Genomic DNA, 27745 nt, shown 5'->3' with positions numbered 1-27745 from the left:
GGGTGACACAGATTGCATGATCTAGACCTTGCCGTTTAACATGTCTGAGTTTTGATTTCCACAAATGTAAAAAGGAATATGGAAATAAGTCTATGTCAATCCAGGGTTGAAGATTCTATAATTACATGTATAAAACTGTCTGACAATAGCTGGCTGATTGGGTTGAATCCCAGCTCTGTTGTTTCTTAACTGTGTGACCTTGGGTAAACTGCTCAACCACGCTGTACTTTAATTTCCTTACTTGAGAGTAGGAATTAACAGTCTTTACCTTATAATGTTTTGTCGGGGCTTAAATGAGTGAAAAGAGGTAAACTGCTTAGAAGGTATTTAAGAAGTACTGTATAATTGTTTGCTATTATTGTTATCCTTGCTGTCATTATTAGAGTCAGTGAAAGATATTCTTTTTTTTTTTTTTTTTGTGGTGGGTGAACTCAAAAACACTGGAAAACAACAATACTACTGGTTCTTTAGATTTTTATAAGGATCACAGCTGAAAAAACATCAAAGAAATGAAGGATTCTGGAAGCTCTGGTAAAAACACAAAGGATTCTCCAAGGCTTCCTTTCTCTTGCGAGTTAGGACAGTGGCATTTTGGCTGAGTGTAGGAGCCCTTGTCAGCTGTCCTGGGAGGGTTAACTCACACCTAGGCGGGAGCCTGATGCCATTAAGTCGGGGACAGTAATGAAATTTCATTTGATTTGTCAGGAAGAAAGTGCTAATGTTAAAAGGCATTTAATAAAAAAGGGAGAGATTCTTTGAAAGGGAGTCCTTAAGTAATTACTTCAAGTGTCTTATGCCTACTCACCAGAATATTTACATTAGTGTCTTACAGTGCCAGTGTGTAATTAAATTAGTGCAACATTTACAGTCCCTGCTTTTTTTTTTCTTTTAAGGAAGTGTTATTTTATTAATAATACTACTTTAAAAAAAAAAAAAGAAAATAACTTGATGCAATCAAATCACATGTTCATATTTTTTTTTGTTTTTGAAAATTTCTTACTAAGAGAATTGCTGAATTAAAGTTGCATGTGTGTGCATGTGTTGGGAAGAAGTGCTGATTCCAGCGCAGAGTGGCTGTACTCCTTCCTCATCTCCACTCACAAAAATGCCATCTTTTATCTGCTCAGACCTGACATGGAGATTCAGGTCAGCGGCCAGGGACTGTCAGCATATTGCAGTGGATACCCCTGCCTAGCCCAGGTTCTCTTTTCAACTTGTCTGCGAGGCAAGAATGGATACAGATGTGAGAGTGAGAGGAAGTCTGCGGGAAGCCGGGTGAGGCAGGCTCATCCCTCATCACTCTGTGCGCACAGAGAAGCACAGGCCCTCGCTGGCAATAGCAAGAGGAGTTAACTAATGTGCCAGGAGTGGTGGATGGCCCATGGGACCACCACTGAATGCATTTCAGGTCACAATGAGGAAAATGATTCTTAAACATTTGGAAGTAACCTGCTGCTGTTTTTCTGAATGAATTAATGAAATCTCCTAATGAATGAGTCTGTGCACTGATAACATACAAATGTGTAACTTTTATCACGTCTGTCTTCCAAGATGTAGTAAAGGGGCACGGGCAAGAGCAAAGGCTGCTGATTGGATACAAAATAAATAAGACATAGAAAAGGAAATACAGATTTATCTCATATAGGTGATTTGAATAATAAGAGAGGTCAGATGATCAGAAAAGTGTGTAAACTGTGAAGTGTTAATAATTCTAGCTGCTATTTTAAGTGTAGTTGGAGAGATCTTTCTAAATTTCAAATCAGATTGTATCACTCTCCTTATTACCCTTCAACGGTTTTCCACGGCCCTGAGAGAAAGCCAGAACTTTGCAGTAAACCATGCATTACCTCTGCTAATTTCCAAAAGTCACATCCTTCAAGAATCTGCTCTGCTTTTCAACATATCAGTTCTTCAGAACATAAGAATTCTCTCATCTCTAGATCTTTGCACATGTTTTTCCCTCTGTGTAGAGCTGAACTGCCCAGTGTGTTAGCCACTAGGCTCATGTGGCTATTTACATTTAAATTTGAAAAAAATTAAAATGAATGAACTCCATTTAGTTCCTCTCATGCATTAGGTACATTTCAAACCTGCCATAGCTGTATGTGGCTTGTGGCCACCATATTGGAAATTGCAGCTGTAGGCCATTCCTTTATTGCAGAGGGTTCTATTAAATACCTCAAGTTTATAGCCACCATTTGTTGTTGTTGTTGAGATGGAGTCTTGCTCTGTTGCCCAGGATGGGGTGCAGTGGCATGATCTTGGCTCACTAAATCCTTCGCCTCCTGGGTTCAAGCAATTCTCCTGCCTCAACCTCCTGAGTAGCTGGGATTATAGGCACGCACCACCACACTGGGCTAATTTTTGTATTTTTAGTAGAGATGAGGTTTCACCATGTTAGCCAGGCTGGTCTCAAACTCCTGACCTTGTGATCCACCCGCCTTGGGCTCCCAAAGTGGCAGGGATACAGGCATGAGCCACCGTGCCCAGCCTATAGCTACCTTTACCTTCTGACTTCATCTTTAATTTTTCAGCTTAGCTATCACTTCCACAAGGAAGTCTTTTCTACCTCTATCTCATGGCTTCAATAAGAGTTGGGTTGTCCTTTTTTATTACCCCATATAAAAGTTGCCTATATGTTTTTTTTTTCTGAATTTTCTGATCTAAGATGAATCTGATTTTCTGATCAGCTCATGAGGTCAGGGACTTGTCTTCTGAACTGATCAGCATTATGTTGTGCACATGGAAGGCAAACACCAGTGAAAACATAATGGAGTGTTTATTAGGCACTATTCTAAGCACTTTATATGTATGATCTTACTTAATACATGAGTCAGTACTATTTATCTCTTTTAGTACATAACTGACTACTGTTGTTATCCCAATATTACAAACAAAGAATCTGAGGCACAGAGAGGTTAGACCACTAGCCAGGATCTTACAGACACCCAGAGGAAGAGGAGAGGGTGGGGCCAGGCAGCTGGGGCCAACTTAGGCTCTGAACCTCCATGCCCTTGGTGTTCAAACAATTTTTGTTGAACAAACACAGGAGTGCCTATGAATAGGCAATAAAGTAGACAGTAGTCACTCTTTCCTACCATCACTGTTTCATTAATTGCACTGATTTTTCTCCCCAGTCTGACTGTATAAAGCATTGTTTTCTTTTAATAAGTGTTTTATGCTTTCTCCTTCAGCCCTCAACTGTAGGGTGAATAAAGATGGCATATTATACTCCCTCTACAAGTAAGAAATCTGACGTCTAGAGAGGACAAGCAAGATAAAAGGCTAGTGGGCTGATACTATAAAGTCAAAGTAAGAGACAGCGTTGGCAACTATTCAAGTGACATGATGCACATGGGCAATGAATCCAAGTTATCAACTTTCATTTTCTTTGGCATTAATGTCTTAGTTTTCTCACTGCTCAAGTCATATTAAATAGCAATATCATTTCTTTCTCATAACTGCATGTGTTGCTAATACTATTTGTTAGAATGAAATAACTAGACATTGTTTTCAACAAATTAAGATGTCTACAAATAGGTCCCCAATCAGACATTAGGGCTCATGACTACTGTAACAGTACAGCTATTAATAAATCAATACTGTGGTTAGGTCCATAGACTCTTTTTACTATTTCAGATTGAATGTTGATCCCACAAAAAAGAGATTTTTCTTTAAGGCAAATTTATTTAATACAAAATTTAGGTTTAACTGAGATTCTCTTTACAGCTGAAGCTTGAGACTATATCTTTCGGCAGGGTCCAAATACATAAGGAAATATGAAAATGGAGAGTTAATTGAATCCCTATGAGACTATATCCCATTTTGTTGGAAAATCAAAGCATCAGCATGGATGAGTTGGTGTTCTGGATTTTGTGTGCTCAAAGTAATAGCTACCTAATGCTTTGAGGACTTAATATCAAGTAAGTAATAATATATGAACTTTACCTATATTGACCCCTTTATTCTTGTCAAGAAATCTATAAGGTTATTATCTTTTTATGCAGATGAGAAAACTGAAGCATAGTGCTATAATAACTTCCCCAAATCATACTGCCAAGGAGTGACAGACTGTGATTTGAACTTACGTAATCCAGTTCCAGAGTTCATTTTCTTAACCACTGTTCTTTATTGCCCCCTCTCCATCAACAGGTCCAGACACACATGCATAAATACATACAGGGTTTTAGAATGGTTTCGCTTAAAAAGTGAGAATTATAAAGACCTTCCTGTGTTTTATTGGAGGGTGCCATCTAAAAGGAAAATGCAGTTTGGATTGTCATCAATGCAGATTTAAAAGGAGAAAAACTGCTAAATAGAAAACTACAAGAAGAATTTAGCTATAAAGAAGACTATCAAGGAAAAAATAATTTATAATCTAGTTTTACTTTTATTTTCCTACTCTTCAATATATCACTTTTGTCCAGTGGTAGCAAAATGCTTCAGTTGGTATTTAGAAAAAATTTCTAAGTTGGTGACACTTAATAATGCATATTGGCCGGGCACTGTGGCTCACGTCTATAATCCCAGCACATCGGAAGGCCAAGGCGGGCAGATCATGAGATCAGGAGATGGATACCATCCTGGCTAACATGGTGAAACCCCACCTCTACTAAAAATACAAAAAATTAGCCGGGAGTGGTGGCATGCGCCTGTAGTCCCAGCTACTTGGGATGCTGAAGCAGGAGAATTGCTGGAATCAGGGAGGCAGAGGTTTAAGTGAGCCAGGATCATGCCACTGAACTCCAGCCTGGGTGACAGAGCAAGGCTCTGTCTCAAAAACAAACAAACAAAAAGAGTGCATATTGGTTTTTAAATAACCTTGTCTGGCTACTAGAAAAAGTAAGGTAGCTTAAAAATATATTTACAGTTCTTTATTAGCAAACAGTTCCAGTCAAAACCCCGGTGTAATTTTTCTCCTAATCACAAAGTGTCACTAAAGACATTTTGTAAATAGATCGACTGCATTTTCTTGGGAGCTATTTATAAAGAGGGTACAATGGTTCATCCAAGTGTTTGGTCACCTTCGTTACTTAGCAGGATTGACTAGAGATCCGATCTGCCCAACTGTGTAATCTGTCTTTTACATGAGAGAGAATCAGAAAACCCGGACGCTACCAAAAATGTCAATTCAAGTGAAAGGAAAACATATCCTGGCTTTTGAAGACCGTGAAGTAGCTGAAAAAAGATGATGGGTGTTTTTGACTCTAAAGCTCATTCTAAGGCGGGGGAAGAAAAAAAAAACAGCAGATCACTTTGCTTTTCCAAAGAATGCTTTTGAGAAATGTAGCATTCCACAGAAGAACACAAAACAGCTACAGCTTTCAGATGCAATTAAAACAACTGCTGACATTATTTAGAGCTAAACTACAGGCAAGGAAAACACTGAATGACCCAAAATCATGTATGTGGCATTAAAAAACATATATATATATATATTGAAATGGGGGAAACAGATTCAGAAGAATGATTTGTAAGGATGTGGCTAAAACTATTTATATACCAGGTTCTATTTGTTTTACAGCTAGTGGTGCACGGACAGCATGAAAGGTTATCTTTGACAAGGTTTTAGCTATTATTTTCTTCCAGTGAAATGGTATTTCTTGAGAAAAAAAGGTCTTTGGAACAAAATAACAATAAATCCTGATTTAGATACATAAACCTGCCATTGATATCACATAATATCAGTGTTCTTTCTCACTCGATACAGGCGTTTTAAAGATAAATGGTAAAACTGAACTGGAAATCCATCTGGCCGGCTGCCTGCTCTAATGAATAACCCCACTTTGGCTCGTGCAATGTAAGCAGAAAGTTCTCTCCCGGCCTCTTTCGTCTGTCATGAATCTACAAGACAGCCGACATAATATCTGGGCGACAACGGTGCGCTAACAGTGCAGTGACTTCCATTTTCTTTGCTTTCTATTGATTTTCACTTAATAACTGGCGAAATACTAAACGTCCGCCCTGAGTACCTAATAAATCCTGCCTGAGCTTTTTATTGAGGAGAATTTAATAAAAACAACCATTGCGGCTGAGGGATTTTTCTTCTGGACAGAACATAGGGGTAGGGTACAGCGAGGTTGGGGCAAGAGGAAGCCATTTGATTTTTTTTTTTTTTTTTTCCAAACAGGACGTCTTCCCTTTGGAAAGCAGTGCAGTGACAGTGTCAAGGGTGCCTGTGTGTTTGCGGCATGTTCCTTCCAGAAGCAGCTGTAAGTGCCACCTCCAGGCCATCTGGCCAATGTGAGAAAAGGTGGTTGCAATGGCTTGGCAAAAAACAACTTTCTGGTCCTCTGGTGTCCCCTTATAACTGATTTAAACATATGTGCAAGGACTTCCTTATTGCTATCAGTGGCTGTCAAAAATTTATAAGCATATTCATTTCTCTGTTCAACTTAATTGGTATTTTGGATTTGACACTAGGAAAGCAAGTTTGACTTGCGTGTTAAGAGTCCAAGGATATCACCCACAAAATTCTAGACAATAAGAAAGGGTAAGTGTCTGAGGAGAGAGGGCACTTACAAGTTATTCCATTGAATCCTAATTTGAGGCTTCCAAATTCATTTTGGGGCAATCAAAGAGAAAGAACTCTAAGCATGGCTTTTTAAAACACTATAAAAAGGATTCCTGGTATAATAGAGCTCTCTAATTTGATTGAAGAGCACATAGACTTCTAGAACAAGTTGTATTTTTGATGCTTAAAAAAAAATCTTTTTTTTTCTGTGATGTGGTCTTTTAAACTCATAGCATACCTTATAGCTCCCTCTACTTCCTATATTTTAATTGATCTTGAGGTTATTTTCCTGTCACTGGGCTTAATGAACAAGTATTTTAGAATTTCTTCCTGTATATATCTTCATTCCTATCTCAATAAAATGTCTAATCAAGAATTCACGTGTAGAAAATAAAAAATAGAAGCACATAGCCTTAAAGTGAAGTTAGTTGTTTCTGTTATTTTATAAAATCCATGGACCTCAAGTTTGAGTATCATTATTATAAAAAACATAGCCACTCAAGCCATGTGTGACACACTCGCTCATTAACTGTGCAGCTTTTCCTATAGAATATGGGAATATGGGGCAGAGGCCATGTGATAAGATGCAGGCTTCTTGTCAATGGACCCAAATTAAAATACTAGCTTTTCCTATTTTTAAGTTGGGTTACTTTGTCCATTACATGGAGTTACTCTTGCCCAACTAGCATGGTTGACATCATCTCACCAAAAATCAATAAATGTATGGGTGCTCAAGAAATGTTGTTGATTTATTTCAAGGGGGTGCTTCAATAATGAGAAGTAGTTAAGCAACTGGGTTAGGGTTTGAAATTGGCCAAATCTCAGAAATCACCCTGATCTGACTTAACTCTTCTCTGCCTCAGTTCCCTTTTCTCTAAAATGGAGCTAATATCAAAGTCTTTGAAACTATGGAAAGAATTAATGCATATTAAGTCCTTAAGAAAGTTCCTGATGTAAACTGTGGACCTGGGGTGACAACAGTGTGTCAGTGTAGGTTTATCAATTGTAACACGGGGGAGGAGACTGGACTGGGAGAAGGGGTGGGGGCGCAGGGGCTATATGAGAAATCTCTGTAACTTCTACTCAGTTTTGTTGTGATTTCAGGTTCACATCTATTTTGAAAAGTTTCCCTGCACATAGAAAACATTCCATCAATGTTGGCTCTTACGATTTACATATAGTGCAAAAAAACAAAAACAAAAACAAAACTGAAAGCAATTTGTGAATCCTTGCAGAGAAGAACTGGACCATTATTATCCTTTCTGATGATGGGGATTTCATTTAGTTTAGATAGCAATGCCTTTTTCTTAATGTCAATTTTTCTTTTTGAGTATTGTATCCTTTCTGTGCCCAATTCTTGGTGAAAGGGGAAATGGAAGTAAAAACCTTAAAAAGTTTCCTTTATCTGATCATTTGGTGTCTCCTCTTTTTCAGAGCAGTCCCCCTCTTAGATTCTTGTGAAACCTGATGTGTTCTTCCCTGGGCAGAACATGTTGATTTCATTGTGTCAGATAGGTTAACATTGGAGAAAATTCAGCAGCTCACAGTGTACATCCCCAGGTTACAATGTGGGGATGGAAGGTTCAGACGTGGAATGCTCAGGTATTTGCCAGACTGCTCCATGTAAGACCTCTAATCACTTCAAATAAAGGTGTATTGCTATTCAGATAATGTCTTCCCCCGCTCAACAAAAGGTTGTTGTACTGAGCTGTGATTGTGACAAATGATTTACTATTAGGAACATTCTGTAATTATTGTTCGGAGGGACCGCAGACTGATACATCATTAACATGATAGACGGCCTTTTATATCAGCAAAAATAACTAAATTAATAAAAATGGCTTCATTCCAATCCCTGTCAGAAAGCCAATACTCAGAACAATCAAGCAGCAGTGATACCTGAGAAAGCCATAGTTTATATCCCTCAACAAATCAGGTTTTATGCATAAGTAATGAAATATTTGTATATATAATCTCTATAATATGGATCTGTATAATACATGAGATATTATGGATATCAGCTCTAAACAAAAATATAGGATAGATATTTTCTTCCAAATGATTTAGATTTAAATTTATGTTTGGATGCAACTGGATTGCAGTTTTAGAATAATATTAGAATTTGCCTTTGACATCTTTTCTTTCATGATGTCTTAAGCACTGAGAAACATCAATGTAGAGTTTACAGACTAAGATTTCTTTCTTTTTTCCTTTATTTTTTCCTTTCTCCCTTCCTTCCATCCTTTCTTTCTTCTTTCTTTCAACCCTTTCCTCCTTTCTTTCTTTTCATCAACAAACTCCCAATTTATGCTTTAAATCCTTAGTCTCACATTTCTGACATTTCTACCCAGAATGAGGAAAAAAATTTACATTTATGAGTACTCTGTTGAAATAGATGTATAGAAACAACATGCAGGCCATAGGCATTCATATAAAAAACCTTTAAGGTCTACCTGAGTAGAAATCACAGTTATATTTCTAGGTTTCTGTGCACTTTAGTACTGAAAATAAAATTTCAATTAAAAAATGGACCATTATAATAATGGGGACCTGCATGGAAATCAAAAACTAGGAGTTCTCAAGAAATCAGAGAAGGGATAAAACAGAACGCAACTGTTTTCTATTCTTTTCTTCCTTCCTTCCTTTCTCTCTTTCAGTGTATTTTTGTCCACAATCTCACATCCAAAACTCTTGGGATGAGATGTGTCCTGTAATTCAGAACTGTTAGTCTTACAATAAAATTGAGAGGAAGGGATAGAGATTTCCCATATATCCTTCTTTTATTATTTATTTATTCATTTATACATTTATTTATTTATTTATTTATTGAGACAGAGTCTTTCTCTGTGGCCCAGGCTGGAGTGCACTGGCATGATCTCAGCTCACTGCAACCTCTGCTTCCCAGGTTCAAGCGATTCCACCGCCTCAGCCTCCCGAGTAGCTGAGATTACAGGCATGCAACACCACGTTCTGCTAATTTTTGTATTTTTAATAGAGACGGGGTTTCACTTTGTTGGCCAGGCTAGTCTCAAACTCCTGACCTCAGGCGATCCATCACCTTGGCCTCCCAAAGTGCTGGGATCACAGGCATGAGCCACCACGCCAGGTCTTTATATATCCTAACGTTCTCACATGCAATGCCTTCCTGCTACCTATATCCCCCACGAGACAGGTGCCTTTGTTACAACTGACAAACCTACAGTGATAAATCATCACCATCCAAAGTCCACAGTTTACATCAGTGTTCGTTCTTGGTGTACTTTCTCTGGATATTCCAAGTCATGATACATTTGTTCTTTTGCACATTTTCAACAAGAGGGTTGTTCCACTCTTTTATTAAACAAAATAGAGACAGGGCCTTTGCCATGTTGCTCAAGCTAGTCTGGAACTTCTGGGCTCAAAGCATCCACCTGCCTCAGCCTCCCAAAGTGCAAGGATTACAGGTATGAGCCACCACTCCTGACTTTTTCCACTTTTTGCAGGAGCTTCAAAATAATAGAAGTCACCACTTAATGGATACTCAGTAAATATACTTTATTGGTTGAGTAACTAGTATTATAACATGGTAGCATTTTAGAAATGTGCTCCTGTGACTTCATACTTCTACAGAAGTTGGAAGGATCTACATGCCTCAACCCCTGATAAATTTTATTCACTGACAAATTTGTTCTCAGAAATGCTCATGTCTTTGCGGAAAAGGTATAAAAATAGTCTACAATTGTCTACATAGTAGGTATTTTGTTAAGTAAAGACATTGTTTTCAAAGCTAGATTTCTATCTAAAATGATTTTGAAAAATATTATCATAGCTCAGTTCTTCCAATGCCATTGGCATTAAGTGAAATCAGTGTTAGTGGCTGGCTATAATGGGAAGAGTTGTAAAGAACTGTAGCTCAAAGATACTGATATGATATGAAAAGTTTTTTTTTTTTTTTTTTTGAGATGGAGTTTAGCTTTGTGGCCCAGGGTGGAGTACAATGGCGCGATCTCGGCTCACTGCAACCTCTGCCTCCTGAGTTCAAGTGATTCTCCCACCTCAGCCTCCTGAGTGGCTGTGATTACAGGCACCCGCCATCATGCCAAACTAATTTTTGTATTTTTAACTGAGACGGGGTTTCACCATGTTGGCCAGGCTGGTCTCGAACTCCTGACCTCAGGAGATCCACCTGCCTTGGCCTCCCAAATTCTGAAACCAAACAAAGGAAGAATATTGTGCAAGGTGAGGGGAGACATCCAGGTAAGGGATCTGGCGCGACCTTTCCTGGTAGTCAGTGAGAGAATCATGCAATTGTTTTTAATGGCTAAAGCTTGATTGAGACCTATTTTAAAACTTGCCTTTTCTGCTTTGGCCTTCTCTTAAAGGAAGACAAATGCCCTTGAAAAGGAGTCTTAAAAGTATGATTCACGGACTTGGGAAGAATTACAGGATGCAGACAGCCTAGAGTGGTGCCTCCTCCCCCCAAAGGAGTTCACATTTCCTTCCTCTTAATCTGAGTGAACCATTAAAAAGTTAGTCAGTTCCCTGGAGACTCTTCCCAAGGAATCTCCTAAAAGGAAATACCCTGCACTGGAAAGGTAATTTACCTAGACAGGATTTAAAAAGCTAAGTTCGAGTTCAGAGATAACCAGTGACTTTCTGTGGGGTGGTGTATTGCTCCTTTTAAGAATTCACCCCTGAAGTTAGTTAACAAATCGAAAAGGTAGGCAGAACAACATCAAGAAAGAACACACTACCCCCCCTTGCACATTTTATTTACTTACTTTTATATGCAATTAAGTCCTCAAACATATAGTTTCCCTGCTGTTGTAATATCAACCTGTAAATATGCAATACATGATTTTTTTTTTCCTGAAAATAGGCTCATATTCAAACCAGGAACATTTTGTGTTCTATTCTGAGAATGTTTTTAATTATTTTAGCTAGTGGGAAAGCTCTTTTCTATGGGATAGGGATGTGGGAGGGGAACAAAAATCTGTGCTTTGGACCTTAGGGAGTGCTGCGGTAATTCAGTTTCTAAGGTCTTCAGGAAGCCGGACTTAGGAGTTGATTCCCTTTTATGGCTAAATAACTCTTATGAATTTGTCTTTTCAAAGTCCACTGGAAAGAGGAGTATGACTACAGAAAGCTGCAGCTGTGAATATTTGCAAAGCAGCTTGGTTTCCCATCTTTATCAACTCCTTCTCCCCTGCCCCCACCTCCAGCAACTAGTATCTTAGCATCTTATGGAGTAATATGATAGAACTGTCAAGAATGAATGAGGACTTTGGGCTGTATTAATTCCCATCGGCAAACTAATGTCTAATGTGTTGTAGGCTACAGAGGAGAAGTTGATCATTGCACTACATTTATCAATAATTTTTGCATTTTCTAGGGATAGGTTCATGGAAGGAATTTTACTGATGGACATGAGAATGCTGTAAAAATTTTGGTGCTCACATATGGTCAGAACATGCATTTGTTGTTTGCACACTTTTTCCTAGAAGAAAATGGAGAGGAACTATAAACATGGAGAAATGTGGAAAAAATCAAAATACTGGAGATGGCTTACATAGGGAAGCCTCTGGATATTGAAACAAATCAGGAAGGCTGGGTCAGGCCAGGGAAGACAGGACAGTACATTCTCATCTTTTACTTCTTCTAAAATTGGAAGTACAAGATTCTGAAATGCTGGTAGATTAAAAGAAAACAGCAAGCATCCTGTTGCCTCAAGGAGCTTAATGTTTTGTAGCCATAAGGCAGGATTCTCATATCATACTTTATTATCACAACCTAAAGAAAAAATGAAGTTTTGAAAATGCCTGGATTTGTATGTTTTCAATAACTAATACAACTCTTACTATGTGAAATGAAAGGCAGACCGTGGGAAAAATTTATGATTCTATTTATAGCCAAATTTAAATTATCTGATTATAGGGCAAAATTAGGAGAGAGAAACTTTAAACCTGTCCTCTTTAAACCATATTAAAAAATAGTGCCTAATTTGCCACTAAAAATAGTAAAACAACTCACATTTGATAAGCAATCTGTGTTATTTCTTGTCCTATGAACTACGAAAAAGAACAAGAAAAATTCTCCTGCTTTTTTTTCTTTTATAAAACTCAATCCAGAGCCTGCATATTATATTCACATTTTTCTTGCGTGCTTCCTTTTGTATGTTTTGGCCACACTGGTGGAATTTTCGATGATAAGAGGACCACCAATCCAGTGTGCATGGTGTGGGGCTGGACCATTGAGTGGGCCCCACTGGGCCTCCAGGGAAGCGGGCCAGGAATTCACAGGGTTTGATTACCACCAAGGCTTTTTATGCTTTTAAGTTAACTATGTTCTTCCTGGAAAATCAACGCCTGGACTTTGGAGATTTAACATCAGCTCTGTGATTGAGCAGAAACTTTGAAAAGAAGACATCCCAGCAATGCCTACCTGACCTTTCTCCAAGCTTGTTATAAGGGAAATAAGAAGGTGTGCAGGAGAAAGGGAGTCATTGGGAACTACTAGAGGGAACTAAATGTTTTTAAACAAGCTTCCATGAGGACATATGTAAACAAAAGTAAAACTGGCTTTACTCATAAAAGATAAACATTTATCATTTAGCTTTTCATTTTGTGTTCTTAACACTTGCATTTGCCTGCCATGCACATTGTCTTTTTAAAAAAGTATAAAAATAGGCCGGACAAGTGGCTCACGCTGTAATCCCAGCACTCTGGAAGGTCAAGGCAGCCGGATCACCTGAGGTCAGGAGTTCAGCCTGACTAACATGGCAAACCCCATCTCTACTAAACATACAAAAATTAGCTGAGCGCGATGGTGGGTGCCTGTAATCCAAGCTGCTCGGGAGGCTGAGGCAGAAGAATGGCTTGAACCTGGGAGGCGGAGGTTGGAGTGAGCCGAGATTGCGCCATTGTACTCCAGCCCGGGAGACAGAGTGAGACTCTGTCTCAAAAAAAAAAAAAAATTACCAGGATGCTTCCGATGGTGATTTCTCCATTTACTTCTGATGATCTAACACAATCTGGTAAATATTCATGGGCCACAGACGCTATTAACGTGACTGTGTTGTATGTTGGTGACATGAAGAGAGAGTAGTTAATACTAGAGATTGGTGAAATGGCTCTGTTAGAAATCAAATTTTCTGTTTTTAATATGGTTGTTACCATTTTCTTTTTTCAGACTTGGTTTTATTACTGTAACCAATTTTTTTAATCTCTCCTTGTGTCCATTGCTTATGATGTGTGATTTCACATATGACTTAAGGAGATCAGTATATGAACTTGTCCTTTGACTTAGTGTTACCCGTAAATATGACTTGCTGTGGCCAAAAGAATAAGGTGGAAATGAGAGCATGGCCTAAGAGGCTTTGCATGCTTTCTTTCTTATGCTTATGCTTAGTCACGAGAACATACCTGGGCAGCACCGTTTGTCCCAAGTAGAAGATGGAGAACATAGAGAGCGGAATCAGCTGAGACATCCCAGTCAAGCTTAGCTATGATTAACTATGTCCCAACAGATCTCCAGATGCATGAGTGATAGATAATAAACCCTAGCTGTCTTATGCCACTGCCTTTTGGAATGGTTTGTGATAAAGCAGTCATTATTTGATACAATCAGATTTATTCTTCATTCATTTATTAATTTTCAAACATCAGTTGGACACTTCATAAGCCCCAAGTTCTGTGCAGAGGCCTGAGCTACAAAGTGCAAATTTCCAGGGAAAACAGACAAATGGAGCAGTAAATAAAATAGATTCACAAAGTGCTGAGATAAAAGTGTGCCTTGGGTACTATGGTGAATCCTTAATAGGGTGGTATAAGAAGCATTCTGGAAGAGGGATAATACCACGCAAAATTTTAAAGAGAGAATAGGGATTAGGAAGTCACTAATGTTGGATTTTGAAGAGAAAAAGAGTAGAAGGGCATTCTAGGCAGAAAAAACACACAGCATTTGCAAGTATCCTAATGCTGAGAAAGAGCCTGGTGCTCTAAGGCCATAGCAAGTAGTCTAACAAGCAGGAACCATGCTTTGCATTTTTTCAAAACTCAACATAGCCAAGTCAAGTATGGTTGAAACATGGCTTGGCAAAACTATTGGGCACTGTCTTAAGTAGAAACTAGAGACAGTGTTTAAGAAAAGTCACCTTAGAAGTGCCCAGCTCCCTATGTGAATTCAGACCTAACTGCTTGAGAACATCAAACTAAGGCAGGAAGTCTTTTGATTATTTGTGGTGTTTTTCTCTTCACTTCCTGCTTTGATTCCATAGCACAGGAACCAAAGGATTCTAAGGGAAACTACTTCCTTGGTATTTTTGGCATGCCTCTTACCAGGAAATTGGTGGAAGTGTCAGGGGTACCCTTTTCAAGAGATTTCCACTTAAACCAAGGGTGGGAGTGGGGGTTGCATCCACTTCCTAACCATTTAAGGCTTTAGTCATTTGTGGTTTGCACATTTAGGATGTCCTTAAAGATTCTATCATCACTTTATCTTAGCTGCCAAGTTATAACTCTGCCATTTATATGAAACTATTATTTAAGTAGAGAGATGAGAAACATAAGGATGTTCCAATTGGAAATAGGCTCTGAGGTAGATGACCTGGCAGTTTTCCTGTCATTTACCAAGTTGGAAGAGCCTACTCTAAGAGGGTGGAAAAAAGACTGGTTCAAGGTCCCATTAATTAAGGACAAAAATGGAATTATGCCCCTGGTTCCCAAGCTGGCGTGCTTAGCACCACCCAGCCAATGGATTCTTGAATTTTTATGCTGCACAAATTAAACCTGAACCATGGACAAAACTTAAATAGAGAAAAAAACAAAGCATGTCAACTGTCTTAGACCAAGAAAGAACAAATCAAAAAAGAAAATGGCAACTTGAATCTTTAAGAGCTGAAGCAATTTGCTTTTCAGGTATCAGGCATCAGGCTAATTTTAGAATGCTAGAACAGTTAGTAAACTTGGCATGTAGGTGTGTGAAGTAGGGAAAGGTACAGAACAGGAAGAAGAGGAAAGAAGATACTACATCTTTAAATTGAATTGAATGTTCTGTGACTTTAAATGAAGGCTCTTCTGTTGTTGGGCAAATAAATTTAAACCACTTAACATGGCAGAGAAGGTCAGGCAAGCTTATTATAGTGATCATAGCGTTACAGCTATTGCGATTGACCGCTGCTCTCTGGAATCACCAATAATCAGAGACCGCAAGCTGTGTTTGCAGAGAAAGGTCATCATTCATTTTTTTCAAAGCATTAATATCTTTTGTTTGTTTGGCTCAACATGAAACAGGAATCGATAGAGGTAATTCACAGAGCAATTAGCCTCTCATCTGTCAAACGGCATCTGGGTGTATTTAACAAAAAGACCTTTGGAAAGGTTTAAAAAGGAAGAAAGTGCCTGTACGATCAACAATTTATATTTTCTACATGACATGTTGTGTATGTATCTGTAAAAAGGGGGGCCTTGGGAGTAAGAAAATATACATAAAGCATGCTATAAATCTACACTTCAGTGTTATGATGTTGCAGTGTAGAGATATACCCTAAAAAACTCAGATTACATCCTCATCCAGTTCCCAGGAAGACAGCAAGTGGCATTTGGGGTCTTTGTATCATGCTGAACACAGCCATGGTACATAGATTTCTCTGAAAAAACAGACTTCCAGGAAAAAAGTTATTGTGGACAATGTAACAAATTGGAGAGGGTCAAACATCAGGAACAAATGTTCCTTTTTGGCTTCAAAGCCTGTGATTTTTGTGCTGGGCTAGACTGCTTCTAAAACAGGTCACAGCCTTGCTGTGCCACCCATCAGCTGCCTTGGGAAGAAGTCATTGGCTGGAGACATCTCTCTCACTGCTCACCAGTGCCCACACCACTCTTAAGGTAGTCCTGTCTCTCTCCATCTAATTTGCCAGTATTGAAATGAAAAGCAAAATGCAAAGTTAAAAAAGTTTTTGTACTTCCAAAAATGGATTGTGATCTGGGTCTGTTTTCTTTTACTGAATTTCAAATGCGTGTACTATAGAATGAATGCAATACATATCAAAGACGAGGACTTTAAAAAAAAAAAATCAGCTTAGGGACTTGTCTACACGTTTACAGGATTGCTGTTACAGCAGGACCAGATGTATTTTCGAAACGTATTTTCTTTTCAATTCTCTGGATTTTTCTGCTCATTTTCTTTTTATTTTTTCTTACTTTTCTTTCTTTCTCTCCCCCCGCACCCCTACACCAGTCTTCTGCCTTCTCTTTTATTTTGGTCTCCTCCCAGGCCATTAATTGACAGCTAAAATAGAAGTCATGAGGTATAAAAGAAAGTGACAAGTGTTTTGCTTACCTTGTCACTTGTTTTTGGTTTTAAATTTAATTTTCTTTTCTTAATATCAAAGTATTCCAACAGGTTCCTTATCCATCTCTAAGGCTCTTTCTGGATAACTGTGTCTTATCTGAAAATTATGTACTATAGTTAATTTAAAAACCAAGCAGGCCGGGCATGGTGGCTCATGCCTGTAATCCCAGCACTTTGGGAGGCTGAGGCAGGCAGATCACCTGAGGTCAGGAATTCAAGACCAGCCTGGCCAACATGGCAAACCCTGTCTCCACTAAAAATATGAAAATTAGGCATGGTGGCACACTCCTGTATTCCCAACTACTCGGGAGGCTGAGGTGGAAGAATCCCTTGAACGTAGGAGGCAAAAGCTGCAGTGAGCTCAGATCACACCACTGCACTCCAGCCTGGGCAGCAGAGAGAGACTGTTTCAAGAAAGAAAAAGAAAAAGGAAGCAGCTACAATTAACTTTGAGTAGAGAAAATATCACAGCAAAAGAATGAAAGAAAATCCTCAAGTAAGGTTGTATTAGAGTGGAGTAATTATGGAGATTATTTTTGTTTTATTCCATTTCCCTATTAAAAAAAATTTTTTTTTTTTTTTTTTTTTTTTGAGATGGAGTTTCCCTCTTGTTCTCCAGGTTAGAGTACAATGGCATGATCTCAGCTCAGCACAGCCTCCACCTCCTGAGCTCAAGTGATTCTCCCACCTCAGGCTCCCAAGTAGCTGGGATTACAGGCATACACCAACACACCCATCTAATTTTGTATTTTTAGTATAGATGGAGTTTCTCCATGTTGGTCAGGTTGGTCTCCAACTCCCGACCTCAGGTGATCTGCCTGCCTTAGCCTCCCAAAGTGCTGGAATTACAGGCATGAGCCACCGTGCCCCACCTCAAACTTTTTTATAATAAACATACTACTTTTTAAATGGAAAAGAGAAAACATTACTTAAAATTAATGCAGTAACACAAATAAGGCAATCGTGTTTTTGCACATGCATTATATTTTATACCGACTCTAGATGACCACATTTTTACTTTTCGTAAACGCTACCAAATACTCCATAGACTTCTGTAGATATCTTCTAGAAATTTGATAGGCAAAACCAAAATCAGTTTTTAGAGTCTCATAAAATTGTATAGAGAATGTAAAACTGAAGTTGAGTAGAATAGCAAGAAGTATTATAGTTCATGGTATATCTAAGTTTCTGAAATTATGACACTCTGTTATAAGAGAATTTTATTGTCAAATATATGGATTCATCTTATTTTTTGAACTTGGAATTTAATCCTGGAAACATTCTGACACAGTATTTTCTTCCTCCCAACTTTTATTTTTCCTGTTTATGTGAGCTGTGTTAGAAGTTTCCATACATTCACTACATGGCTTCCTTTAATTAGATGGATTCTCTGTAACCCACAAACACTGGCTAATAATTATTTTCCCGACTTCCAGTTACTAAAGCAGTCACCAGTTGCCTGGGTTCTATTTTGCTTTCATGAAAATGCTCTAATATACTTCAACAACAGTCCAAACCATCCCACCTTCCAAGTGGTTATTCACAAGCAGGGGTCATTATTTCCTTGTTAGACTGTCTTAGGGGTGGGTCTGGTTTCCATGGGCTTTGCACATTCTTCTGATTTGTAAATCAAACCTGAGTTACAAAGATGGACTGCCACCTCCTCCGGGCTCTGCTTAGTGTCACAGGGGTACAGTTCATCAGACAAACACCTCATAAGCATCAGTTCTGGCTGCCTTCCAGGGAAAACCATGTCATGCCATTGAATAACACTTAGGACCCAATCTTTCATCCTCCTCCTCCATAACTAAATAAATTGGGTAAAGGTCTTGCCCTGTCTCAAGATAACAAGAAGTTTAAAGAACTTACTCGTGTTTCATGTTGCAGACACTATCCTTTAGAGGAGTGAACAAAAACAAGATGGCCGCTTCCCTGAAGTTCAAAGGCAGTTCTGATAGCAAATGAATACTGACAATCCTTTGCTTTTCTCTCATGGGCACAAATAATCCTGCTGAAAACAGGAAGTGGATTTGGATTGAGGGCCGAAAGAAAATGAGCAGAGACTTTTCTATTGCTGTCCTACTCAGAACCTTATTATATAGCAGGGGTCAGCAAAATTTTTCCGTATAAGGCCAGAGAATAAATATTGCATCCTTTGTGGGCTATACTACTTTCTTCACATCCACTCAACCCGCTATTCTAGTGTGACAAAGGAGCCACTGACAATGTGTAAACAAGTATTGATGGGGCTTTAAGAAAACTTTGAAATATGAATTTCATATAATTTTCATATGTCACAGAATTTTATATATATGTATATTTTGAGGTGGAGTCTAGCTCTGTCACCCAGGTTGGAATGCAGTGGTGTGATCTCGGCTCACTGCAACCTCCGCCTCCTGGGTCCACGCAATTCTTCTGCCTCGGCTTTCTGAGGAGCTGGGACTACAGGTACACATCACCATGCCCGGCTAATATTTTGTATTTTTAGTAAAGCCGGGGTTTCACCATGTTAGCCAGGATGGTCTTGATCTCCTGACCTCGTGATACGCCCACCTCAGCCTCCCAAAGTACTGGGATTACAAGCCTGAGCCACCATGCCTGGCCAACGAAATAATATTCTTAAATTTTTTTCTTTTTAACCAGACATTGACAAGTGTAAAATTTATTCTTGGCTTTTAGGTGATACCAAAGCAGCCTTGGGCTGAATTTGCTTCTTGGGTCACAGTTTTCTCATTCTCACTCTAGAATTCAGAAGTTCCAGTTCACGCTTGTGAATCAGATTTTACAGAACCAAGGGCCCTTCTTTGCTGTCTCTCAGTGTAGTGACAGCTGCTGTTACCATGTAACTATCATCTCACGTGAATAAAGGTGTTTTTCTTTCATTTGAATCGTATCTTTTGTTATTTGAGAAAAGGCTCATTAAACTTTTTAAACTCATTGAATTTAGAAGAGAGTCTTAATTATGTGTGACTCAGGCATTGGTGGAGAATATGCATAACCAGACCAAATTAAACTGCACAAAATCATGTCTTTCTATATTAAAAACAGATCTTTTTTCAGGTAAAATCCAAGATAGTCTAAAAAGGCAGTAGGAATTTAAATGATTGTTTATGCAGGCAACGAATATATAAATAATTGGTAAATGATTCTGAGAGCTATTTGGTGACAAAAGAAAATGTTCCCTTTCTAATGTGAGTTGGAATAAATCAGAGTACAAACTCTACATTTATGTGTGTATGTATCTTATATAATAGAAAGATATGAACTAAAATGTTAACAACATTTATGGAGATGGTGGAATTATTTCTTTGTGCTTTTTTTCCTACTTTTCAAATATTTTGCAATGTGGTTACTGCTTGTACAATTAGGGAAAAAACAACTAATGTTATAAGAATAGCCATTGCTCCTAATTTTTAAAAACGTTTTCATGAAGAGACCCATGCCTCTGTAGCAATCTTGGACAAGGGATCATGAAATAATCTGCATGATTCATTGACTGCTGGAAGGCTTTGTGATAGCATTGAAGATAATCTTCCATGAGCTCATAAAAATAATTACCTGAAACTTGTACAAATTCAGTATTTTTATGACATGCAAATAAAGAAAAGGAAGGAAAAACATGAGATAACACAAGTGTAAGATCTCATAAAAGGGATGGCAATAACTATATGTAAAAATAATAATGGATGTTTCTAAAATTTTGGCATGTCATTAGAATTAAATGAGAAACAGCCAACAAACCTCCCTCCTTTGCTATTCAAAAGGTGAACAAAGCACCAGTTACTCTCTGGCATCAAAATCTTATTTATATTTATGACCAAAGGTGTTTTTTAAAAGCTTGCCTTCATCTTCATGTGTAAGTTTCTTAAAAAATTGGCTGAAGCCAAACAATAAACTTTCATTCATGAGAACAATGTAACAAAAAAAAATTCTTCCATGCATTGTTTCGTGGGTTTTTTATTTCAATTTTTTTTTAAAAGCAGATCTCAACCTATAGCCTAACGCATAATTCCTATCTATATTTCTAGTATATTCTAGACACCACCAGGAAGATATACATATGATAGTTTATGTTTTTCTTAATTTAAAGAAAAGGATCTCAAAAGCAGCTCTGAGAAAAATGTGATATTAGAGATACAATGTTAAGTGTCTAGTTTTAAATGATTGAATATCAAAATATATTTATTACATGGTTCGCCACTTCAAGATAAGCAAGTGTATGAGAATAAAAGAGCTAGTGGCTTCTCAGAAGTAAAATAATGACATTTTAGGCATTTTATATCTTTTGGCCTGAAAGCTTCAGGCTTGGTAATTAGATCTGGCGTGCCAATAATTTTAGAAGGAGGATACTGATAGAAATACATCCAAGAGAGGCGTTATTGGGTGTAGTATCATCCCTTCTCTCTCTTTTCTGGCTTCTGTTCCACAGAAATCTAGTTTCCCAGTAATCTACTTGACTGATGGACTTGTAAGGGAGAAGAAATTATAGCAGCAGGACCCGTCTACTTTGCTTCACCTTATCAAATGTACTCACCAATTTATGTTCTTAGCACTTTCCCACAGACTGACAAGAATCAGGACTATTTCAGGGCTTTTTGAGCACTCCTGTCTCTTGGGATGGTGACCTTCTATCTTGACAATTCAGAACTAGTCACTGGTACCACCCATGGACCACTGATAGCTTTTCAGCCTGCTCTAGGTGAATGAAGAGGGAATGTGATTGCAGACTTTAGTTTTTACTCCTCTATACTCTGATTCAAAAATGTACTTTAACATTCAAAACTCATCTGCAAAAGATTCAACTCCCCATCATTAGCTGCTGATTAAATGCTTATAATAAATGAAGGAGATGGATGCTATGCATGCCTGGCGAGCACCTGTCCCCTCTAGTTGGGGACAAGCCAATGTATTCACTGAATTCATGAAGCTATGTATGAGCGCTAAGTGAGTTCTACAGAAAATATTCTTAAAAATTGAAGACTTCATAACTTGCCAGAAAGAGTCATGGAAGACTTTGTAGAGGAACAAAATTGTGAGTCAGACTTAAGGATGAGTAAATTTGGATGAGTAGAGATAAGCAGGTTCTGCAAAGACCATCCCATTCCATTCTCATCAGATAAGGAAGCTGGAACTCAAAGAATATAGTTTTCCAAAGAACGCACAGCTAAGAAATATGGGAAGATGGACTCAAGCTCAAATTTGCCTCATTCTGAAGCTTGTATTCCTTTCCGTGCACTGAACTGTATCAGAATGTTTTTTAGAATGCAGACGGACAGGAGCAAGAGTGAGGAGGTGTGAATCAACACAAGCGTCAGGACGACAGAGCTTCCTTCCTGGAAACAATGGTTGGGATGAAGCAGCGAAAAAACAACTCTTTTTCTAGGTAGAATTTCAAAATCAGATTCCACCTGCTTAACAAGCATTTGTCAAACCTGAAATCATTTTCTGACTGCAAAAGTATTCCATGTTAATTGTAGAAAATTAAAAACTATAGAATCATCAGGTCTAGAATCAACCAGAACTAGCTATTGTTAATATTCTAATGTATCATCTTCCAATCTTTTCATAATTTTCTCCAAATATATACATATTTATGTATATGTAGTTTTTATAAAATTAAAATTGTGCTTTTTTTCTATTTTGATGTCTTAAGTAGTAATATATCACAACCATATTCCATCTCTTCTATATTCTTTGGAAACATTTTAAATACATACAGAATATTGGATCCTATAAGTTACCATAATTTATTAAACATCCATTACTGAATGTTGAAGTTATTTCTGGTTTTGCTTAATTATAAATGATGTCTGTTTTATCTTATAAATCATTTATCTCTGATTTTTCCTAAAAAAAACAATTTTTAAACAAAATTTCAGCTTGGCTTATTTTCCATAATACAGAAAATTTAAATCAAAATTTAAATTTTATGTTATCCTGGGAACTGAAGCTCAGGTCAGACTCCTGAGGTGATAAACCAATATCTTGATCCAATGATCATCATCACTTTAGGAAGTTAAACTCTTCTGTATCAGAGAGAAGGGTAGAAGACGAGAGGTTGAAGGAGAGATTGAGGAAGAGAGGACAGAGTAAGAAAGAGGGAAACACTGGTTTCCTTCCCTCAGGAATCTGATACCTGTTCTCCAGGTAGAAAAACTTTATTTTTAAAAAGATCAGACTCCATGGTGGTCCTAAGGGGAGGTAGAAAAGACTTATTTTAGAATGTGTCCAAGTGGTTATTTATTTTTTTTAAAGCCTAGTAACGTCACAATGATGGATTTCTCCATTTGGGAGCATCATGTAGTGAAGGAAACCACCTGGGCTTAAATCTCAGTTACTCGGTTTCATAGCTCTGTGGCTTTAGACAAGGCCTTTAATTTCTCTCAGTCTCAGCATCCACAGGGTAAAAGGAGATAGGAATGCCAACTAAAAATGTTTGGATACTGACAATTAAATCAGAATACATAGCATCAGGCAATCACAAACAGTTCCTTCCTCCTCCCTTTCTTCCACCCTTCTGCTCACTGAGAGCAGGAATTCTTTTTATCTTTTATTTGGATTTCTTCATTGTAAAAAGCAGAGTTCATTCATTTCAAAAAAATTTAAATCTCTTGGCACTGAGAATTCAAAGCATTGTCCATGCCCTTATAGAAATCACAGTCTAGTGAAAAGTACAGGAAAGGTAACATGAATTACAAGGTCAAGAGAGAGAAGTTGGTACAAAGTCATGTGTTCCTAAATAAAGGAGAGCCAAATTTATTGGAGAAAGGGGATCAGGGAAATAACCCTTGATGCGGCCTTACAAGATGAGCACTTGCTCACCAAGCAGGGGAAGGAAAGTGGACCTTCTTGGCATGGGATAGCTCTTATCCTGTGGAAGTGAGGAGAGGGTGGTCAGCAGAAGGGCCTTTAACAGAAGCTAGAAGTTGTTAAGAAATGCCACTTCCTCTGCAGAGACCATTCTGGTTCCTTACACAGGAAACCCTCTACTGCCTTAGCACTCTAATTGTACCACATTTGTGGATTTCTTTGACATTTACTACTTCCTGCTTTGCCTTGGAGATACTTGTGTACATATTTTACTTTCATTACACCACTAGAAAACAAGAGACTGTTTTATCCTTTTATCCTGGTATTACCTGTAGTACCTTCAATTTAATGTGTGTGTGTATGTGTGTGTGTGTGTGTATAACAAATTCATTTATTTATTTTTAAATTTCCCAAAATGTCCCAATTTAGGGACACTTTGTCCCTCATCCTTTGGATTTAAACCCTCTTGAATAAATAAGTAAAATTTTATTTTACTTATTTTATTTTTTTAGAGACAGAGTCTATCTTTGTCAACCAGGCTGGAGAGCAATCATAGCTCAAGGTAAATTTGAACTCCTGGATTCAAGTGATCCTACTGCCTCAGCCTCCCAAGTACAATAGTGAGGACTACAAGTAAGAAACATCATGCCTTGTTTTTAGTTATTCTCTTTTTTCTGAGATGGCATCTTTCTACGTTGCCAAGGTTGGTCTTTAACATCTAGCCTACAGTGATACTTCTGCCTTGGCCTCTCAAAATGCTAGGATTACAGAGGTAGGCCACCATGCCATGCCTATATAGACTAGGCATGATGGTTCATTCTTGTAATTATACAGATAGATTGATAGATAGATCAATAGATAGACTGATATAGATAGATAGATAGATAGATAGATAGATAGATAGATAAATATGAAATATCACCCCTGCAATTTCTTAAGAAAGCCTGTATGTTTCACATTCATTCCCGTCATTATAGTGGGGCTCTTGGTCTTTTTACTTGTGAAATTCATGTTGGGGAAGTTTACTTAAGAACTTCATACTGCATACTTCTGAACTTCATATGAACTTCATATTGGAATGCAACACATTTGTGTTATAACCATTGCATCCGAACCATTAGCAGGTATGTAACACCTCCTTCTTCATCCATGAAAACCAGCTGAGCAGGTTTTGATCCTGCTATCAAAGAAATGGATTTCTTCTAATATCATAGATTCTTCAAGAATAGACAATTTACTATCCACTCAGTTTAGAGTTCGTTGGGCAGAGTCTATGGCCTGACAAGGAATTCCAGGAGGTTGTAATTTGCTAAGTTCCCAGCAGGGATAGAGAGTGGCTGGGGTACTGCATGGTTGTGTGGTCAATTTAGGGACATTTTATCCCTCAGCCTTTGGGTTTAATCCTCTTCAATTAATGTACTATAGTTGGCTTCAAGTCAGACCTCCCACTAACACTCATCATCTTTGTTATTATGGGTAGTAATATAAGCAATGCTATATTACAATAACATCATTTATAATGATTTACATTTATTGAACATTTACCATAGCCAGGCACTTTGTAAACACTTTGTCAATACTTACTAAATTAATATCCAAAGTGATCCAATGACTCAGTTACTATCAGTAGTCTCATTTAGTAGATGATAAATTGGAGGAGAGAAAAATTAAGTATTTGTTACTTCCCCATGGATCATACCTGGTAAGTGAGGGACTCTGAATTCAGACCAAAAACAATACTGCTGTGGCATCTGGGCATGTATCCTTTATGCCAGTTCATTAATCCTTGGAATGACCCAATCAAAAAGACATTATTGCTCCCATTTTATAAACAAAGTACAGAGAGTTTAAGTGACTTGCCGAAGTCCACATATTGAAAATTGGCAGAACTAGGATTTAGAGTTCAATCCATCCAACTCTAAAGCCCAAGACTCTATGCTCTGTTTAAGGTTTAAAAACTTCTGGTTATAAGTGCATGATATATCCCACTTACCTATGGGAATTATCAGGTGATAGCTTTCCAGAATGAGGGAGAAGTAATTAAGCTGGTATCCTTACACTAGTATTTTAGTCATTGCGACTAACTGAAGCAGGATTCGATGACTCTATGAATGAATTAATTTCAGTTATTTGAGATATTAGGAACATTTCTTACTGATCCACTGCCCTGCAGTGAAAACCACAGTAACTTTACCATATTTAGTTATGGGCCATTCTTGAGGCTATGGTTTAGGGACAGAAGGAGTCAAGAAAGAGGTAAAATAATGAGACGGAAACGTTCTAAGGGAGTACAGACCTAGTGTGCAGTAGGTAAGAGCATGATCTTCTTTTGGAATACTGAATTGATATAAGTCAAAGACTGGGGAAACCAAATATGCCTTCATGTTCAGAATCAAAGTTGGCATGGATGCCAGAGCCCACAGGCAATTAGACCCCTCCTTGGGTTTGGTAAAAAGTGGAGATCTAGGTTGCTCCTGGTTATGAGCTTGGGGTTTGTATTCAATAGGAAATATGTGATAAATAAGTGTCAATGAATTGATACCACTGAATTCATTGCTTAGGGACTCCTAAGTGGACAGCTTCTTGTTTACTTATGATAGTTGGCGATCATGTTTATACTCCACCAAATGTCTCGGAGTGTTGAAAATGGCCTAATGAATTTGCTGACCACAGCAAACTTCTGCTAATTAACCTGAAGTATCTATCTTATGTGCCTGTTTCCTTCAATTAAATAGTCATACATCACTTAACATCAGGGATATATTCTGAGAAGCATGTCATTAGGCTATTTTTTCAATGTGTGCACATCATAAAATGTCCTCACACAAACGTAGATGGCATAGCTGACCATACACGTAGGCCATATGGTATGGCCTTTTGATCTTAGACTACAAACATGTACAGCACTATAGGCAATTGTAACAAAATGGTAAGTATTTGTATATCTAAATATATCCAAACATAGAAAAGGTACAGTAAAAATCTAGTATTATAATCTTATAGGACCACTATGTTTATACAATCCATTGTTGACTGAAATGCTGTTATGCAGCCCATGACTGTATATGATAAAATTGTCAAGTTATCATTTTATTCCGTGAGGTATCCAAAGAGATTTAGCAGAATGCATAATGCTAGGTATGATCCCTTATCTATTTTGAGGATGAAACCAGTGATGTGTGCTTATTTATAGGTTGTTCTTACAATTGTCCCTCTTAAATGAAACCTGACAATTGGAAGGACCTGCAAGAAATTACAATGAGTGCTCCTAAATAAATAAGGTTGTATGGAAACAAGGGACTTTCTTCCCATGTATATAACTGAAATTGACAAAGCAGTCACACTTCGCTTTGTAACCATCAACACGGTTATACAGCAAATAATCCCTTAACAACCTAATTATAAATTCCTGTTGCTTTTATTAAATTATTGAACAGTTCAGAAGGCAGTTATTTTGGTTGGACTGGCAGGTAGGGTAGTTAAACTCTTAAACCTGTAACTGGTTTATTGAGGAAGTTAAAACTGGATATGAAACAAAACAAGTTCTATTTTGTTGTTTATGGTTTTATTTCATTTTCCAATCCTGACCTTCAATGGCATTATGTCGGAATCCCGTTTCACAGTTTAGAAAAATACCGTGACACTATCCTATAGCTTTCCAGTCCCTCACAGACATAAGACATCTAAACTGCTAGGTCAGGTTGGAGCAGAGTCTCTGGTTTCACTGATGCTCTTCAGCAACCACCACTCATGATGTAGCCTTTCTCCCTGAGTGATATAGCTTAACCACCAGCACCTCTTTCTGAAGGTCTGCATACTCCTTTGATGTCGCCAGAAGTTTTTATCCCCCTCTGGATTAGCCAAGCAACCTCCTGACCCCAGTTTAATCTCCACACTTTCTCAGATGGAAACACAAGAACCACTGAGTCGTCTTTGCACACTCTGAGGGCCAAGGAAACCACTGAGGGTGAAGAGAAGAGGTGGCTCCATCATCTTCCCAGGTTCAGTTCACACCACTGCCCCAGCAGCCCTGCCCTCATAGGCTAATCTGATTGCCTTCCTAGTAGACTTCTTATGTCCGATGACCTCTTT

General features: G+C 38.0%; 1 long non-coding RNA gene across 3 annotated transcripts; it reads left to right on the top strand.

Moving 5' to 3' along the window:
• The first annotated feature begins 995 nt into the window (after nt 1–995).
• On the top strand, nt 996–13080 carry LOC116533179. Of its 3 annotated transcripts, XR_004261134.1 has the most exons (5): nt 996–1275; nt 3759–3927; nt 5711–5800; nt 6131–6212; nt 11886–13080. It is a non-coding gene; the product is annotated as an uncharacterized LOC116533179 (long non-coding RNA). The 3 variants fall into 3 exon arrangements; XR_004261133.1 differs by lacking the exon at nt 11886–13080 and having other exon boundaries at nt 3759–3923; nt 6131–7698; XR_004261131.1 differs by lacking the exon at nt 11886–13080 and having other exon boundaries at nt 6131–7698.
• The last annotated feature ends 14665 nt before the right edge of the window (nt 13081–27745 follow it).

The sequence above is a fragment of the Sapajus apella genome, unplaced genomic scaffold (genome assembly GCF_009761245.1).
Source record: "Sapajus apella isolate SASKATOON/1434 unplaced genomic scaffold, GSC_monkey_1.0 scaffold80, whole genome shotgun sequence".
NCBI classification, from domain to species: Eukaryota; Metazoa; Chordata; class Mammalia; order Primates; family Cebidae; genus Sapajus; species Sapajus apella.
Note: the sequence above shows the minus strand (reverse complement) of the source record. Positions and strands in the feature narration are given on the sequence as shown.